This window comes from Chiloscyllium punctatum, chromosome 36, assembly GCF_047496795.1.
Source record: "Chiloscyllium punctatum isolate Juve2018m chromosome 36, sChiPun1.3, whole genome shotgun sequence".
NCBI classification, from domain to species: Eukaryota; Metazoa; Chordata; class Chondrichthyes; order Orectolobiformes; family Hemiscylliidae; genus Chiloscyllium; species Chiloscyllium punctatum.
This window is the reverse complement of record NC_092774.1, coordinates 15413026-15433081: the sequence shown is the minus strand read 5'-3', so window position 1 is coordinate 15433081 and position 20056 is coordinate 15413026. Positions and strand designations below refer to the sequence as shown.

At 45.8% G+C, this 20056-nt stretch overlaps 1 protein-coding gene and 1 long non-coding RNA gene across 6 annotated transcripts in view; both read left to right on the top strand.

Moving 5' to 3' along the window:
- The first annotated feature begins 476 nt into the window (after positions 1–476).
- On the top strand, positions 477–5978 carry LOC140460812 (uncharacterized). Its single transcript, XR_011954352.1, has 3 exons — positions 477–609; positions 2128–2265; positions 4847–5978. It is a non-coding gene; the product is annotated as an uncharacterized lncRNA (long non-coding RNA).
- Positions 5979–12420: 6442 nt separating this feature from the next.
- Positions 12421–20056, top strand: part of LOC140460747 (uncharacterized) — a 175083-nt gene continuing 167447 nt past the window's right edge. The window contains exons 1-2 of one of the 5 annotated variants that reach the window (XM_072555394.1): positions 12536–12680; positions 14708–14800. The gene's annotated coding sequence lies outside the window, so the exon portion shown is untranslated. The other 4 variants (XM_072555393.1, XM_072555396.1, XM_072555395.1 and 1 more) reach the window with 4 other exon arrangements.

Sequence of the window (20056 nt, the reverse complement as noted above, 5' to 3'; positions counted from 1 at the left end):
CTATTTATATCCCCATCCAGATGCATTTTAAATATTATCATTGTACTAGCCTCCACCACTCCCTCTGGCTGACACACACCAGCGTCTGTGCAAAAAAGTTGCCCCTCAGAAATCTTTCCCCTCTCACCCTAAACCCATGCCCTCCAGTTCTGGACTCGCCCCCCAACGTGGGGAAAAGACATACAAAAGTTGAGCAGCCAGACAGAATGCAAAAACAATACAATGTCGAATCACAGCGATAAAACAAATAGTAGCTCGACCCCTTTTTTGTCCTATTAAAATCTGACAGGAACACCAGCACCCCTAGTGAGCATACTGCGCATGTTTCCCGGTGTCAGTAACGCAGTGCACATGCCCAATAGTGTCAGCTAAACACTGGGCATGCTCGTCGCTTTCCGCAAAAAAAGGCACGCGACCTTCCTTTCATAGTCCAATAGAGAACCGTGGAGGACCAAACAAAAACTGGTCCTCCTGCCAATCAGAGCCACCCCATTGTCTGAATGCGGAAGTTGGACCATGAGTTTCTGAAGCTGCTCCTCCTGCTCCTCTCTTTCTGAATCAACATTGAGCTTCACTCAGACCGCAAATTCCTTCCTCTGTCTCAGATCTGTGAGTACGGCACTCTCTTTTCTCGCCCCCTTTGCCATTTCTACTTTTTTCCGGAGTTCAATTTGTTGACTTACACCAACTGAAAGGAAAGGGAGTGATACAGACTCTGGAAACGTGGTCCAGGTCTGTGTCTCAATTGGCAAAATAGACAGGCAGGAGGCTGGAAGGACACAGCTAACCAGGTAGCATCAGGAAGTGGGGAAGTTGACGTTTTGGGTGTAACCCTTCTTCAGGACTGGGGATAGGTGCTGGGGCCCAACGTGGGGATAGGTGAAGACAGGGAGAGGATATGGTCTGATTAATAATTGGGTGGAAGAAATCAGGTTGGTGACAGGAAGGAGTGGTAGTGAGGGGCACGGGGCTGAGAAGGGAGTCGGGGGATGGAAAGGGAGGTTATTTGAAATTGGAGAACTCGATGTTGTGTCCTGTAGGCTGTAGGCTGCCCGGGCGGAAGATGGGGTTTGTTCCCTAATTTGCAGTTTGGTTCGTTGTGGCAATAGAGGAAGGCTAAGATGTTCTTGTCAGAAAGGGAGTGGGAAGGGGAATTAAAATCGATGGTGACTGGGAGGTCTGGTCAGCCTCTCGGACCCGGCTGTGATGCTCACCAATCCGTTCCCCAAGTTTACGCTCAGTCTCCCCGAAGTCGAGAAGACCACAATTTACAAACACGTGGCAAATGCAGTATCTCAATGTGAACTTATAGCCTTTGCTATGATAAAAAAAGCAGAAAGACGGTTTATTGTTTAAATGGTGATACTTTGGGATGTGGAGAAAGTGAGAACTGCAGATGCTGGAGATTAGAGTCAAAGTGTGGCGCTGGAAAAGGTGGTAGGTCGGGCAGCATCTGAGGATCAGGAGAGTCGACATTTCGGTCCCGAGCACTTCATCAGGAATGATGTGTGGATGGACAAAGGGTCTGATTCTGTGCTGTATGACTCTAATCATCTTCGGGGAGAGCAGAAGGGTGATTGTGAAGGTTGGAGTTTAAGAGGAGCTTTCAAAGATGTTTGCCCTTAATGGGAGCAGAAGAAGTTACAATGAAATCTTGCATTTGTGAGACAGCAACTGAGTGAGTGAGTAAATCCGAGGTTTTGGTGCAAAGTGGGAATTCATTGCACTGTGAGGATGAAGCCCTACCTATTGAGTCATTTCTACTGGTGAATGAAACCAGGCTCAAGATTAGGAGGAGTAAATTTAGGACAGAGTTGAGGAGGAACTGCTTTTCCTGGAGTCTAGTGAATCTATGGAATTCTCTGCCCCAGGAAGCAGTGGAGGCAACTTCATTAAGTATATTCAAGACACAGTTGGATGGGTTTTTGCATGGTAGGGGAATTAAAGGTAGTTGGGACAATGCAGGGAGGAGGATCTCAGATGATGAATAGATCAGCCATGATCTTAATGAATGGCGGAGCAGGTTGGATGGGCCAAATGGCCTTCTCCTGCTTCTATTACAGTGTAATGTAACCCTGCATTTCCCACGTTTAACCCACCTAACCTGCACATCCGTCATCATTATAGGCAATTTAGCATGGCCAATCCAAATCAAGGCCGGTGAGCAGTGAGGTGATGTGGGAAATGAACATCAGAGAAAGGGACAAGGAGAGTAAATGTACCAGCAATCAAAACTGGATTCTAAAGATCACAAAAATTGAAACGGTGAGTCTGAATGTGTGCTGCATTGTAACAAAAGTGAATGAATTAACTGCACACATTGAAGTGAATAATTATGGTCTGAGACTCCTTACAGAGACATGTCTTTAGGATGGCAAGGATTAGATTCTGTATAGTGAGGGTGTTGTCTAATGGGAAGCTTGGTAAAGGTAGAGGGTTGGCACTGCTCATCAAAGCTCTGATCACATGGTAGTCTGATGTCAGCTCGGGTTTCAGGGCCTGGTTTCTCTGTCCTCTGTTGATCTCCCTGTCCCCAAGGAGTATGATGTCGGTCTGTGCTCAGCTCTGCTGGATTTCTGCTGAAGCTTTGTCCCCTTTCTCACCTTCTGGAACAATAAAGCATTCAGTCAATCAAGCCCCAACCCACCATCTCCCAGTCTGTCAGCCACCCAGGCACAGTGTAATCACAGCAGGGGATCTCACAAGAAAAAGGAAACCAAATTCGAAATGACGAGGTGCTCGTGTTTAATGTTTGTTCATGAGAAAGTAAACCACAAATGGGGCTCTCCCAGGATTCTTATACTATCCTACTTGAGGAATTCTCTCTCCCTTACATCTAACTCTGAGAACCCAGCTATGATTTACAACAATATTTACACCAACAGAAGTAAGGCACCTGTTCTCAAATAGACAGAGAGATATATAAGATGCGCACATACAAGATCTCTCACACACACACACACACGTTCATGGGAGTGAATGCACATTTGCAGAGCTGAGCTCAAGTGTCACTTTCTGTCATAAAACTTTAAGTTCGCTTGATAAGGTGCTTTCCAGGAAGTTCTGGGATTTGCATATTAATTATACCTGCAACCCATTTGTAAAGATGAAAGCCTTAACAATCCAGGTTTGTTCAATGGATCATTTCAGTGACAGGACACTGTCATGTTTTTCTATAAATTCTGTGTCTTATTATTTTATTCTCCACAACCACTTGATGAAGGAACAGTGCTCCAAAAGCTAGTGCTTCTAAATAAACCTGTTGGACTATAACGTGGTGTTGTGATTTTTAACTTTGTCCAGGTTAGGGGGGAAATTGCTATGCTAAATTACCCATAGTGCCCAGGGATGTGCAGGTTAGGGTGTGATAGTCAGGGAGTAGAGCAACAGGTGAAGGGATGTGGGTGGGTTACCCTTCGGAGGGTCAGTGTGGACTCGTCGGGCCGAGTGGCCTGCTTCCACACTGTGGGGATTCTGTGAAGGGAAGGAATTCCTGCAAACTGTGCAGGGCAGTGCAGGCTAGCCAGCCGGCCGGCCGCGCCCCACCCCATTCCTCTCGCCCCTTTTCCTGTTCCCTACCCCACCCCAGACCCATTGAAGGCGTCACAACATGGTAGTAGCCCTGTCGGTTTGCATGAGACTCCCTCCCTCTCGGAAATTCTTCATCCTGGGAGTGTGTGGGGGGAATCTGTTCACTTGTGCCAACTGGAGTGAATCCAAGGAGGCAGCAGACTCTGCAAACTCAGGTATGTGTCTTAATTACCCGGGAGAGGAGGGACAGAAGGATGGGGTGGAGCTGTTTTCCCCATCGCGCCAGAGTCTGAGACTTTTATAAAATCATGAGGGGTATGGATAGGGTAAATAGACAAGGTCTTTCCCTTGGGATGGGGGCATCCCGAACTGGAGGGTCATAGGTTCAGGGTGAGGGCGGGGGGAGATGTAAAAGAGACCTCAGGGGCAACTTTATCATGAAGAGGGTGGTACGTTTATGGAATGAGCTGCCAGAGGAAGTGGTGGGGGCTGTTAGAATTCCAACAGTTAAAAGGCATCTGGATGGGCGGATGAATACAAAGGGTTCAGTGGATCGGGGCCAAGTGGTGGTAAATGTGACTGCACTCATAGAGATGTACAGCACAGAAACAGACCCTTCGGTCCAACTCCGTCCTTGCTGACAAGAGAGCCAACCCAATTTAGTCCCAGCTGCCAGCACCCAGCCCATATAGGGGCCAAGTGATGGCAAATGTGACTAGATTAATTTAGGATATCTGGGCAGGTTGGGCCAAAGGGTCTGTTTCCGTGCTGTGTGACTCTAATTGTCTTCAGTGAAAGCAGAAGTGTGGTTGTGAAGGCTGGACTTTCAGAGCATGTTCTGCCCTGACTGGAAGCAGAAGAGTTTGACTGAAGTGTGTCGTTGTTAATGCCTTGATGCCTCATTTTGCTCCCACCTTCTCGGGGTCGTTAACCATTTTGTGTCTGGTCCTTCCTCAAGAAACTGCATTGCAGGTTCACCCTGAATTGACACTTTTTTATTGCTTCCCAAAATCAGACCTGCTCACTCTCAGCAGGATCCCAGTGTTGTGAAAGATATTAACTTTCAGGTGGAGGTATCCAAAATTCAGAGAGATGTCAGTCTTGATGTTTTTGCTTTTTCTGCCCCTGTAAGATCCTGAATCAGCAACTTCAGGGGAATTAGTTAGAGTGGAGTGATAACAGAGGGGAAGGGAGATTGGGATGGTGCTTTCAATTTTGTGGAATAACAAAAGAATATTCCACAGAAAGTAGAATTGCCTGTTTTGAATTTCTACCCTGCACTGATAGTGATGACTTTTGTAATTTCTTTTTGCAGAGTATTTGAAAATCTGAAGTCAGAAGATTCAAAATCAACAGATGAAGGCCTTATGCCCGAAACGTTGACTCTCCCGTTCCTCGGATGCTGCCTGACCTGCTGTGATTTTTCTAATGCCACACATTTCGACACTGACTCTCCAGCGTCTGCAGTCCTCACTTTGAGTCAATGTCTGACAGTCACTCAGTGCATTCGGACCGCAACAATTTTCAACTATGATTCTGTGAGAAGGAGCAAAGCTTTTTGGTTCCTGTTTGAGGATGTTTTCAGCGTCAGTGGGACTGGATGAGAGACCCTACTGTTGCAGCGCACTGAGTGTGGACCATGTAACCGTTATACAGCCTGGAAAGAGGAATTGACAGCAGGGTGGGGCTGTATGCGTGTTTGTGTGTAACTGAAGCATTGGCCATGGAGAAACCCGAGGAATCCCACCTTTTGGAGAAACGATGGAAGTGTGATGACTGCGGGAAAAGCTTCTGTTTCCCATCTACCCTGGACTCTCATCGGCGCAGCCACACCGGGGAGAGGCCGTTCCCCTGCCCCGAGTGCGGGAAGGCCTTCAGCAATTCCTCCGCCCTGCTGACCCACCAACGGGTCCACACGGGGGAGAGGCCCTTCAGCTGCCCCGAGTGCGGGAAGTGCTTTACCCAGGTCTCCACCTTGCTGACCCACCAGCGGGTCCACACAGGGGAGAGGCCGTTCACCTGCTGTCAGTGCAAGAAGGCTTACACCTGCTCCTCCGCCCTGCGGAGGCACCAGCGAGTTCACCTGGAGGGGAATTGAAACTGTGATGGCCAAGTTGCATCCTTTACCCGGTCTGGCCTACACATGACTCCAGGTCTACAGCAGTGTGGTTGACTCTACACTGCCCCACCCCTCCTCACTCGGCAAATGAGAGGGGAGAAACTTACTTGGAGACAGAGTATGGATTGAAATTGCTGAGTGAGGAGGCAACACATCCTCCTGGTTACAACTGTACCAAGGATCCAATTACAAAGGGATGACTGGGTGCTAACCAATAGTAAAGAACGTGGGGGTGGGGGGTGGAGTGTATGTACTTTGACCTTGAGCTGTTTAAAAAGCAGCTACTTTTTCTCTGCCTTTTTGCAGGGGGATCTGAAGCTGTAACAAAGTTGGGTCGCAATAAAGGTTACCTGAATTTACCCCCTGGCTCAGACTGTCATTGAAAGCTTTGAGCTCCAAGAGGTTTTTGTTTTAAAGCTGATCATTTCTTTCAGCCTCCTGCACTAAGCTTCCAATGTTGTCTGTCAGATGGAGCAGTGAATGAGGAGCCAGTACCATTCGAAATTGTAAGTTTTTCAGGATTGTCGAGTGCATCATTTCCTCGTCATTGTAAAGTTTCCTGGCAGCATCGGGAGGTGTGGGCTGTGTTCAATGGAAACGAGGTGGAGGAGCCGATGGAGGACTGGCCTGGATGAAGTTAAAAATCACACAACACCAGGTTATAGTCCAACAGGTTTATTTGGAAGCACTAGCTTTCGGAGCGCTGCTCCTTCACCGGGTAACTGTGGAGCCGGATCAAAAGACACAGAATTGATAGCAAAAGCTCACAGTGTCATGCAACTGATAGGATATATTGAACAAACCTAGATTGCTGTTAAGTCTTCCATCTTTGAGAATGGATTGCAGGTTTTGGTTCATTTATATGTAAATCCCAGAACATCTTTTAAGTTACGTTCTTGAGATGACTTAAGGTTTTATTTTTAAAAAGGCTGACAGCTCAGACAATGCATTAAAGGTGTGAGGTTCGAGCCTGTCATACCCCAATCTTGGATCAGACTGGTTCTATTTCCAAAGTAGGAATTTATAAAATATTACACTGATTGACTGCCTGCAGTTTCCGCACTTTTTGAGCAAAGTAGAATGTATCTGCAGATAATTCAGCCAATTCAAATTCACTTCTTAGAGTTATTTGTGTGTGTGCATGTGAGTTTGTGTGCATGCTTGGTAAAGAGTATAAGCCTGTGAGATTGTTGGGGGGTGTATGTGTGTGTGTATATGTATGAGAGAGGTATGAATAAAAGCAAGGGGTTGCATTTTGCTGAAACAAGGAAGGGTGGACCTATACAGGTAGTGGTAGGGCCTTGAGTCTTGTTGGAGAACAGAGACATGGGAGGATTCAGGTGCATAGCTGCATCACTGGGAGACAGGGTGGTCAAGAAGGTGTTTTGCACACTTGCCTTCATTGTTCACCCCATTGAGTATCGGGGTTGGGACATCATGTTGAGGTTATACAGGATGTTGGTGAGGCCACTTGGAGAGGACTGAGTACAGTTCTGGTGGCCCTGTAATAGGAAGAATACTATTAGAGAGGGTTTAATAAAGATTTACCAGGACATTGCCAGGACTGGAGGGTTTGAGTTATAAGGAGAGACTGGGACACTTTTCACTGAAGTGCAGGAGGTTGAGTGGTGATGTCATTGAGATTTATAAAATCATGAAGAGTGGAGGTAAGGTGAATAGCAAAGGGCTCTTCCTTAGTGTAGAGGTGCTCAAAACGAGGAGGTATATTTTTTTAAAGTGAGGGGAGAGAGATTTAAAAGGAGCCTGAGGGACAAACATTTTGGTACAGGGTGGTTTGCATATGGAATTAACTTGCTGAGGAAGTGGTAGATGCGGGGACAGTTACAACATTGAAACGACATTTGGATGGGTACATGAATATAAAGGTTTAGAGGGATATGGGCCAAATGTAAGTAAGTGGGACTAGTTTAGTTTGGGAATCCTGGTCGGCATGGACGAGTTGAACCGAAGGGTCTGTTTCTGTGCTGTCTACCTCTCTGAACCAGAAGTGATCTTATTGAAACCAGTAGAATTCTGAAAGGGGCTTGACAGGATAGATGCCGATAAAATGCTCCTTTGTGGGGAGGGTCATAGAATCCCAACAATGTGGAAGCAGGCCACTCAGCCCATCTATTCCACACTGGCCCTCTGAAGAGCATCCCACCCATACCTAACCCATTTCTCTGTATTTCCCATGGCTAATCTATCCTAACTTGCACATCCCAGGACACTATGGGTAATTTAGCACTGCCAATCCACCCTAACCTACACCCTAAAATACAGAAGAGGAAGTGTTGGATGTCTTGAAACATAAAGGTGGATAAATCCCCAGGACCTGATCCGGTGTAGCCTAGAGCTCCGTGGGAAGCTAGAGAAGTGATTGCTGGGCCTCTTGCTGAGATATTATCATCAATAGTCACAGGTGAGGTGCCGGAAGACTGGAGCTTGGCTAACATGGTTCCACTGTTTAAGAAGGGTGGGAGTCCAGTAAGCCTGATGTCATTGGTGGGCAAGTTGTTGGAGGGAGTCCTGAGGGACAGGATGTACATGTATTTGGAAAGGCAAGGACTGATTAGGGATAGTCAACATGACACTGTGTGTGGGATATCATGTCTCACAAACTTGATTGAATTTTTCTGAAGAAGTAACAAAGAGGATAGATGAGGGCAGAGCTGTCGATGTGATCTATATGGACTTCAGTAAGGCATTCAACAACGTTCCCCATGGGAGACTGATTAGCATGGTTAGATCTCATGGAATACAGGGAGAACTAGCCATTTGGATACAGAACTGGCTCAAAGGTAGAAGACAGAGGGTGATGGTGGAGGGTTGTTTTCAGACTGGAGGCCTGTGACCAGTGGAGTGCCACAAGGATCGGTGCTGGGTCCTCTACTTTTTGTCATTTACATTAATGATTTGGATGCGAGCATAAGAGGTACGGTTCGTAAATTTGCAGATGACACCAAAATTGGAGGTGTAGTGAACAGCGAAGAGGGTTCCCTCAGATTACAACAGGATCTTGACCCGATGGGCTAATGGGCTGAGAAGTGGCAGATGGAGTTTAATTCAGATAAATGCGAGGTGCTGCATTTTGGGAAAACAAATCTTAACAGGTCTTATACACTTAATAGTAAGGTCCTAGGGAGTATTGCTGAACAAAGAGACCTTGGAGTGCAGGTTCATAGCTCCTTGAAAGTGGAGTCGCAGGTCGATAGGATAGTGAAGAAGGCATTTGGTATGCTTTCCTTTATTGGTCAGAGTATTGAATACAGGAGTTGGGAGGTCATGTTGTGGCTGTACAGGACATTGGTAGGCCACTGTTGGAATATTGCATGCAATTCTGGTCTCCTTCCTATCGGAAAGATGTTGTGAAACTTGAAAGGGTTCAGAAAAGATTTACAAGGATGTTGCCAGGGTTGGAGGATCTGAGCTACAGGGAGAGGCTGAACAGGCTGGGGCTGTTTTCCCTGGAGCGTCGGAGGCTGGGGGTGACCTTCTATAGGTTTATAAAATCATGAGGGGCATGGATAGGATAGATAGACAAAGTCTTTTCCCTGGGGTCGGGGAGTCCAGAACTAGAGGGCATAGTTTTAGGGTGAGAGGGGAAAGATATAAAAGAGCCCTAAGGGGCAACTTTTTCATGCAGAGGGTGGTACGTGTATGGAATGAGCTGCCAGAGGGTGGAGGCTGGTACAATTGCAACATTTAAGAGGCATTTGGATGGGTATATGAATAGGAAGGGTTTGGAGGGATATGGGCCGGGTGCTGGCAGGTGGGACTAGATTGGATTGGGATATCTGGTCGGCATGGACGGGTTGGACCAAAGGGTCTGTTTCTATGCTGTCCATCTCTATGACTCTAAAAGCAAGTTGTAGACAAGTAAAAAGGCCCACCAGGCAAGGAGGTGGTTAACAACCTTAGGGCATCCCTCTTAAACCATGCATCTTGTTTGTTTACAAATTAAACATGCTTCAGCTCTTTTCCTATCTGCTTTCTGGAAATCTGGGTGACACCAGGTTTGTAATACAGTATTAACCATTCCCTCCTTACCCACGTGTGTACAATAATGCACATAATCAATTGAAAAAGGCAGCAGCAAAGAAGGAACACAAAGTAGTCCATCAGGGGTCACCCACATTTCGGTTTGAGTATGGAGGGAGTACCCTGTTTGAGGCCATAGTTTGTGCTGCTCAGCAGGGGGCGCACCCTGTGATTTCAGTCCCATACCCAGGCCTGGCATTTCTATCCCCATATTGTCTCTGTCGGGGTTTTGCTGGGGACCCAGTGGGACCAGAGGTTTGGGGTGTCAGGCTGCCCGCTTGGCAGCAGCATCCATCTGCTCATTCCTTTGGAGACTGTATCCATTGCCTCAGCATGAGCTGAACATCTTGATCGCTGCCAGATTGATTGGACAAAACAGCATTACTGTTCGTCTGCCCCATGGGGGTTAAAAATCCTCTCCGTTCCCACAAGTCTCTGTAATCATGGGTCACACCAAAAGCACAGTGAGAGTTGAAGAGCTCAACCCCCGGGAGGGGTCTCTCAGTTCCGAGATCGGTCAAATGAACACTAGGATTATGGTCTGCTTCAGCAAGGTTTCACACTTTAATTTGTAACGGCCGGGCAAAGATTTGTCCAGCAACACAGATATTAAAAGATTCTGTGTTCCTTGGAGAAACTGTGTGATTAACGTGGAATAAAATATCAATTTTCATATGTTTCTTAAGAGACCATACAGCCTTAATTACAGAATATTCCAATAAAATGTAATAAAATTACATAATGGAAACAGGTTAACCCAATGATATTTCCTGGGAAATAAGGTTGTTTCACACGCATTATCTCCTCATACCTGTGCTTCAAGGTTAGCTAGGATGGTCAGTAATGTCCTATCTAGCTTAATTAGATCCATACAATGAAGAAGGCATCGTTTGCTTAATCTGTAATTCAGTTCGCTCAGGAATGCAGAAATGCAGCTTTGAGCCATTTTAAACACAATGTTAATTTGCAGCCTGAAGCCATGTTGTTCTATTACTTTATATTGAGATGCCATTTTGTGGTGAATAAAAACTCCTGACAACATCCTAAATCTAGGTATTAGATCCTCATCTGGTGTGGACCTGCTCCGTCACTCAAAACAAAACTCAATTTACAATTTAAGGCCATATGTGCTATTCTGCTAAATTAATCCAGTTGATTTTTTTCTGTTTAAAAATGTGAAAACCTCGTGAACAGTTCTTCCAGTTAATCACTGGATATTCAAATTTCTCTTCAAAATTAAAGATCATAACAAAACTGGGTGTCATTGTGGGATTTTAAATCTGAAGGGTGTGCTTGTGAAGTTTGAATGAACAATATTTCAAAGTGAATGTTATCGTGTTCAGTATTAAGACTTTCTGGAGATGAAAAATTTGCCCTTGTGTGTTTTGCAACACTTAACCAAGGTCAGTTCTATAGAATATGCAGACAGGTTGATGTGAGAGTTGAGAGCTGGGCCAAACATCAGAAATAATGGAGGCAGGAGCACAGCAATTAGAGTTAGAAAGTTAGCCAAAAATATAAAAACAGGAAGGAAAGTTTCGTCAATTTGCTAACTTTTTTAAGAAAAGCTAAGTGTTGGTTCTGTAAAAAATGAGTCTGGGGATTCAATAACGGAGGATAAAGAGATGGTCGGTGAATTGAAAAGAGCTTGAATCTGTCGTCACTAGAGAGGATACAAGTAACAGCCTGGAACTAGCTGGAAATCAGGAATTGAAAGGGAAGGAGGAACTGAAGACAATTACAATTAGCAGGGAAGTAGTACTGAGTAAACTGTTGGAACTACAAGATCACAAGTCCCAGGGGTCCAAAGGATTTCATTCTAGATCCTTAAAGAAAAACTAGCTGGTGATATAGTTAATGCATTGGTTTTAATTTTCCAAACTTCATTAGTTTCAGGGAAGGTTTCTGTAGATTGGAAAACTCCTTTCTTCAAAAAGGGAGACCGAGAACAGGAAACTGCAGACCGTAACATATGTCATTGGAAAAATGTTCAAAGCTATGATTAAAGATGTGATGACAGGACACTTGTACAAGTTCAAGGTAATCAGGCAGCGTGAATGTGTTTTTGTCAATGGGAAATAATGTTGTAATAATGTTTTGAAGAACTGCCTCTCCCACCTGTGACTGAGCTGATAAATCTCATGGACCGACAGGGAATGGAATCCATTAGCACAGTCCCCGCATTTCTACGACTTCTCTGTCGTTCTGGTGTCCTTTTGGCTCCCTGTTTCTGATGAACAATTGAAACTGTGATCACACTCAGGAAATGTGTGCAGTTACTCCCTGCTGCGAATACTATAATGTTACTTCAGTCTGTGTAACTGGTTACAGCTCCATCCCATAGACGGCTCACTGGGGCACACTCTCTCTCAACAAGGACAAAAGACATACAAAAGTGGAGTAACCAGACAAAACGCAGAAGCAATAAAATGTCGAACCACAGGGAAAAAAAAATTGTGGCTCTACCCCTTTTTTCCCTGTCGGCATTTGGACACTTCAAATCTGTTAATAACAGCAGCAGCCTCAAAGAGCATACTGCGCATGTTTGCCGGTGTCAGCAACGCAGTACGCATGCTCGCTGGTGTCAGCAAAAACTGGTGCGCATGCTCATCGCTATCGGCAAATAAGGCGCGGGACCTTCTTTTGATTGACCAATAGGGAGCACAGGAGGACCGGAAGGACGTTGGTCCTCCTGCTAATCAGAGTCACCCCATTGTCTGAATGCGGAAGTTGGACCATGCGGTTCTGAAGCTGCTGCTGCTCGTGTCTGAATGAACATTGAGCTTCATCCCAGACTGCAAATTCATCCCTCTGTCCATTATCTATAAGTACGGCACTCTCGTCTCTTGTCACCTTTTCCATTTATTTTTTTCATTCCGGGATTCAGTTGTTGCCTTGCAGCAACTAAAAGGAAAGGGAGTGTGTCGGGATGGGGACAGAATCTGGAAACGTTGCTCCAGGTCTGTGTCTCAATTGGCAAGATACACAGGTAGGAGGCTGGAAGAACACAACAAGTCAGGCAGTATCAGGAGGTGGAGAAGTCAACGTTTCGGGTGTAACCCTTCTTCAGGATTGGGGATGGGTGTAGGGGGTGATGCAGATAAAGGGTGTGCTGGTTGGTGAAGTGGGCACATATGTAGACAGGTAGAGGGTTCAACCTAGGCAAAAGGGAGGACTGCAGATGCTGGAAACCAGAATTTCGATCAGAGTGGTGCTGGAAAAGCACAGTAGGTCAGGCAGCATCCGAGGGGCAGGAAAATCGACGTTTTGGGCAAAAGCCCTTCATCAGGAATTTCCCCAGGGTTGGGGAGTCCAAAGCTAGAGGACATATGTTTGAGGTGAGAGGGGAATGATTTAAAAGAGACATGAAGGACAACTTTTTCACATAGACAGTTGTACATGCGTGGAACGAGCTGCCAGAGGAATTGGTGGAGGCTGGTACGATTATATTTAAAATGCATCTGGCTGGGTACGTGAATCGGGATGGTTTGGAGCCGTGTGGGTCACATGCTGGCAAACGGGATTAGATTAATTTTGGATATCTGGTCATCACGCACAAGTTGGACCAAAGGGTCTGTTTCCATGCTGTATGACTCTTAATCGTCTTTGGTGAAAGCAGAAGTGTGGTTGTGAAGACTAGAGTTTCAGAGCAGCTTTCGAAGATGTTTTGCCCTTACTGGGAGCAGAAGAATACAATGAAATCTTGCATTTGTGAGCGAGCAACTGAGTAAAGGGAGTACATCTGTGATTTTGGTGGAAAATGGGAATTCATTGCACTATCCAGTTATTTCAGCTGGTGGATGAGACTCGGCAGTTCACACAGGCAGTCAATCCAGTAATATTTTGTAAATTCCACTTTGGAAATAGAACCAGTCTGATTCAAGATTGGGATACAGACAGACTCTGACCTCACACCTTTAATGCATTGTCTAAGCTGATATGACCCCTTATTGTTATAAAACCTTGTTATCTCAAGAAAGTGTCTTTCAGGAAGTTCTGGGATTTCCATATTAATGATACCTGCAACCCATTCTGAAATATGAAAGGCTTAACAATCCAGGTTTGTTCAATATATCATTTCAGTGGCAGGACACCAGAATGTTTTTCTATAAATTCTGTACCTTATGATCTTATTCTCCACAACCACCTGATGAAGGAGCAGCACTCCAAATGCTGGTCCTTCCAAATAAACCTGTTGGACAATAACCTGGGTGTGTGTGATTTTTTTTTAAACTTTGTCCAGGTTAGGTTGGATTGATCATGCTAAAGTACTCACAGTGCCCAGGGAGGTGCAGGTTTGTGTGAATTGGCTGTGCTAAATTACACATAGTGTCCAGGGATGTGCAACTTAGAATGGATTGGCCATGCTAAATTACCTATAGTTCCCAGGAATGTGCAGGTTAGGGTTAATTGGCCAGGTCAAACTATCCAGAGTGAAGATCTAGACCCCTCTTAAGGGGCCTTTTGGTTCGCGATTGGGCTAAAGAATCAATGAAATGCAGTCTGTACAAAGCAAGGTTATCAGTTTAATAAGGCATCTTGACCCAATTCTGTCCAGCAACTCAGTGATTAAAGCTTCTGTGTTCCATGGCGAAGTTGTGCAATTACATTTGAAAATGACATGTTATTTATTTAGGTTTTTTAAGAGACAGTACAGCCTTAATTACAAGAAAAGACCAATCAAATGTAATAAGGTGACATGATTTAGAGCAGGTTAATCCAATGATATTTCCTGGGGAAGGGGTCTTAATTACATAAATCATCATGCCATGGTAGCAGCTCAAGGTTAGTTCAAATGGTCAATTAATGTGTCAGTGTTCATTTTAAACAAACTCCATTGTCCTCTTATCTTTGGATTTTAGCTTAATTCTGCAAAACAGCAGGACAAGTTCACAGAGTTCAATCATTATTCTCAGCCATTTTGTTGTATTATTTTAAATTGAAAAGCCATTTTGTGGTTTGTAAAAACCTACATATACTTGTTGAGTCTGACAATACCCTAAATTCAAATTTTAGATCCTCACCTGAAGCATCAGAGTCTGAGGGGTGACCTGATAAACGTTTGGAAGAGGCATGGATATGGTGAATACCCAAGGTCTTTTCCCCAGGGTAAGGGAGTCCAAAGCTCGAGGGCATATGTTTGAGGTGAGAGGGGAATGATTTCGAAGGGACCTGAGGGGCAACTTCACGCAGAGAGTGGTGCATGTATGGAACGAGCTGCCAGAGGGAGTGGTGGTGGTTGGTACAATTACAACATTTAAAAAGCATCCGGATGGGGATATGAATAGGAAGGGTTCAGAGGGATATGGGGCACATGCAGACAAATGAGACTAAATTAGTTTAGGATATCTGATCAGATGAATTGGACCAAAGGGTCTGTTTCTGTGCTGTACGACACTAATCGTCTTTGGCGAAAGCAGAAGTGTGGTTGTGAAGACTGGACTTTCAGAGCAGCTTTCAAAGGTGTTTTGTCTTTACTGGGAGCAGAAGAAGTTACAATGAAATCTTGCATTTGTGAGACATCGACTAAGTGAGTGAGTACATCCCAGATTTTGGTGGAAAGTGGGAATTCATTACACTGTGGGGATGAAGCCGGACCCTATCCAGTCATTTCTGCTGGTGGGTAAGACCAGACCTCAAGACTAGGGGGAGTAGATTTAGGACAGAGATGAGGAGGAGAAAGTGAGGACTACTGCTCTTCCTGGACTATAGTGAATCTATGGAATTGTCTTCATTAAGTATATTCAAAATGGGCTTTTGCATGGTTGGGGAATTAAGGGTAGTTGGGGCAATGTTGCTAGGAGGAGCTGAGATGATGGATAGATCGGCCATGATCACAATGAAGAACGGGGCAGGCTGGATGGGCCAAATGGCTGACTCCTGCTTTTATTACTATGAAACTATTTCCCATGGCTAACCCACCTAATCTGTACATTACTGGGCACTATGGGTAATTTAGCACAGCCAATCCAACCGAATCCGCACAACACTGAACACTGGGTAATTTAGCATGGTCAATCCACCCGAACCTGGACAAAGTTAAACATCACATAACACCAGGTTATAGCCCGACAGGTTTATTTGGAAGTACTAGCTTTCGGAGCACTGCTCTATCATCAGGTGGTTGCGGAGTATAAGATCAGAACGCACAGAATTTATGGAAAAACATGACAATGTCCTGCTACTGAAATGATATATTGAACAAATCTGGATTGTTACCCCTCTCATCTTTTACAGTGGGTTGCAACTACCATTCATATGTAAATCTCGATAACATAAGGTTTTATAACAAAAGGTAACAACATCTGGGCGGCACGGTGGCTCAGTGGTTCTTAATTCTGCCTCACAGCGCTTGGGACCCAGGTTCAATTCCAGCCACTGGCCACAGTCTGTGTGGAGTTTGCACATTCTCCCCGTGTCTGCATGAGATTTCTCCAGGTGCTCCGGTTTCCTCCCACAATCCAAAAATATGCAGGTGAGGTGAATTGGCCATGCTTAAATTGCGCGGTGTGTTACATGCATTGGTCAGGGGGTAAATATGGGGAATGGGGCCTGGTGGGTTACTCTTTGGAAGGTTAGTGTGGACCTGTTGGGCCAAAGGGCCTGTTTCCGTACTCTAGGGAATCTAATCCAATCTCAGCTCAGACAATGCGTTAAAAGTCAGAGTCTGTCTTTATCCCCACCTTGAATCTGACTAGTTCTGTTTCTAAAGTAGGAATTTATAAAATACAATATGTTCTGACAGCTTGCAGATTGTGCATTTTTGAGCAAAATAGAATTTATCTGAAAATATAATTCTGCAAATGCAAATTCACCCCCAAGGACTTGTGTATACTTACAGCAAAAAAGTTTATTTCCGTGCTGTGTATCTCTGTCTATTTGGTAACAGATGCTTTATTTCTGTTGGTGTAAATATTGTTGTAAATCATAGCTACGTACGAACAGTTACATGTAAGGGAAAGAGAATTCCTCAAGTAGGGCACTATCGGAATCCTGGGAGACCCCTATTTCTGGTTTACTTCCTATTGACAAACATTAAGCATGAGCACGTATTTATTTCTTTTTTTTTGTTTCACTTTTCTTGTTTGATTCCCTGGTACGACTACACTCTGTGACTGGTCGGTTGTCAGGCTGGGAGGTAGTGGATTGGGTTTCGATTGACTGAATGTTGTATTGTTCTGGAAGGAGTAAAGGGGTTGAGGGGTGGGGTGTTGGGGAATCAAAACTTCAGCAGAGCTGAACATCTTGCTCTTTGAGAACAGGGAGATCAACAGAGGACAGAGAAGCCAGGACCTGAAATCCGACCTGACACCGGATTACTGTGATCAGTGTTTTGATTTGCAATGCCAACCCTCTACCTTCACCTAGCTTCCCGTTTGACTACCCCCCTCGACGTTCAAGGACTAATCCTTGTCGTCCTGAAGCCACGTCTCTGTAAGGAGTCTCAGACCATAATTATTCTCTTCACTGTGTGCAGTCAATTCATTCACTTTTGTAACAGTGCAGCACACATGCAGACACCCTGTTTTCGGTTTAGATCTTTGCAATCCAGATTTAATTGCTGGTACATTTCCTCTCCTTGTCTCCATCATTCTGTGATGTTCATTTCCCACATCACTACATTGCTCACTGGCCTTGATTGGGATTGGCCTTGCGAAATTACCCATAGTACCCAGGGATGTGCAGGTTAGGTGTATTTGTCAGGGTAATGGAGAGCAGTATGGGTGGGTTCCCCTTCAGAGGGTTAGGTGTGGACTCGTTGGGCCGAGTGGCCTGCTCCCACACTGTGGGGATTCTCTGAAGCGAAGGGATGGTTGCAAAAGGGGCAGGGCAGGACAGCGCAGGCGCAATGCGTGCGCCCGGCTTGGCCCCGCCCACCCGCTCCTATTGTGGCGTCACAACGCGGAAGTGACACTGAATGAATGAAAATCCCTCCGTCTGGGCAAATGGTGGGGCGGGAAAATCTGTTCACTTGGAGCAATGGGAGGGAATCCAGGGCGGGAGCAGACCCTGTCAGCTCAGGGATGGGAGTTAATTACCGCGGAGGGTCGGCAGGAGGGAGTCTGACGAATAGATTGGAATCGGGGACTGGGGACGGGGCAAGTCAGTCATCTCCCGATAGAGAGGAGTAACATACTACCGCCTCTGGGGTGTAGAGCGTTCTGTGGGCCTGTATAAATAAGTTCCTTGTGGATTCAGGAGTTTCCCCTATCAGGCTTCCCTTTTCTCGAGTCGGCCCGTCCTACAAAAAGGGATGGTGTTCCTGGGCGTCCTTAAAATATTTACCATAATGACGGGGTTGATCATTTTTATCCTCACTAGGCTTGCGTCTGCAGGTAAGATCAAAAAGACAGGTTCGGTAACGCCATGGTAACTCCCCCTGATTTCTACTGTCCAGATGGACCATCTGGTCTTTCTGATGGAAGAGTCCATTCCAATAATCAATCTTCATCACGTTCCACACGTCAAAGGGGTCTGGTCCGGTGCACTGGACGACATCTCCTCAGTGTGGGTGGTGGATAATCTCTGATCATTCCCGGTCCCATCCATACTTAGTGGCTTTCCCCATCAGGATGTTGTACGTGATCAGAGAGGTGAGGAGATAAGTGATCCCCCACATGTCCCTCCTCTTAGTTCAAGTATCTGTAATAAGATTAACATTAGAACAACAGCAAGATTCAAAAACCCAAATGGACAGGGTCCACTCCTATTGTTGGGATTCCAGCATTCTCTCCTCGTCTTTCCCCCTTTTGATTGGTGCGGTCAATCAATTTACAATGGTGTAGTTGGACCCAAGCTGAGCGCCCAGCGACTGTGACCGCCGTAGGGGTGGGAAGTAGAACCTGGAAGGGGCCATCCCAACGAGGTTGGAGACTTTTGCCAGTCCAGTTCTTGACGAGCACCAACGAACCAGGCTCTACCCGTGACGAGGCTGAAAGGGAGGGAACATCGCTGTAGGCCGCACGCTCCTGGGAGTGAAAGACACGCATAACATTGGTTAGAGCAAGAACATAACCAATCATTGCTTCGGTCACGTGGTGGACGTGGACTGAGAAGGGAGCCGAACCGTTCCAAGGGGTACGGAGGGGGTGACCAGAGACACTTTCAGCTGGAGACAGTCGTGTCTTGCCCGCAGACATGGATCACATCTGGAATTAGGCCACAGGGATTAACATAACCAGGAGAGGCCAGATTCGGCCATTAATTTGACAAGGTTAGTCTTGAGTCTGGTTAAAACATTCAACAAGGCTGGTCACCTGAGGATGATAAGCACCGTGCAGTTGCCGACAAATACAAAGCTGGGAACAGAGTTCTCCGTTAATATTACATGCAAAGTGTGGTCCATTGTCTGAGCTAATGCATGCAGGTATACTGAAGGGGGGGGCTTTCCTTAAACAAAATCTTTATCACAGTCTCAGCAGTAGCGTTAGGAGGAGGGTAGGCTTCAATCCACTTCGAAAAGACATCAGCAATAAGCAAAACATATTTATAGCAACTCAACTCATTTCTCCAACTCAATGAAGTCCAGTTGAAGTGTCTTCAAGGGACCCTCCAGCAAGGGAGTTCTCGTAGAGATACTTGAACTAAGAGGTGGGGGATCGCCTATTCACTGACCTGTTTGATCACGTACAACATCCTGATCGGGAAAGTCACTGACTGAGTATCGATGCGATCTGGAACGATCTGAGATTATCCTGGTGTCATCTGGTGCACCAGACCAGACGCTTTCAACGTGGAGTCGCTTGAGCGATGGAGTGAGCTGCCAGAGGAAGTGGTGGGTGCTGGTACGATGACAAGTTAAAAGGCTTCTGGATGGGCATCTGAATATAAAGGGTTCAGGTGGGTCAGGGCCAAGTGATGGCAAATGTGACTGGAGTCATAGAGATGTACAGCACAGAAACAGACCCTTCGGTCCAACTCCGTCCTTGCTGACAAGAGAGCCAACCCAATTTAGTCCCAGCTGTCAGCACCCGGCCCATATAGGGGGCAAGTGATGGCAAATTTGACTAGATTAATTTAGGATATCTGGGCAGGTTGGGCCAAAGGTTCTGTTTCCGTGCTGTGTGACTCTAATTGTCTTCAGTGAAAGCAGAAGTGTGGTTGTGAAGGCTGGACTTTCAGAGCATGTTTTGCCCTGACTGGAAGCAGCTGAAAATGTGTTGTTGGAAAAGCGCAGCAGGTCAAGCAGCATCCAAGGATCAGGAGAATTGACGAACCGGGCGTGAGCCCTGAAGAAGGGCTCATGCCTGAAGCGTCGATTCTCCTGCTCCTTGTATTCTGCCTGACCTGTTGTGCTTTTCCAGCAAAATATTTTCAGCTCTGATCTCTCGCATCTGCAGTCCTCACTTTCTCCTGACTGGAAGC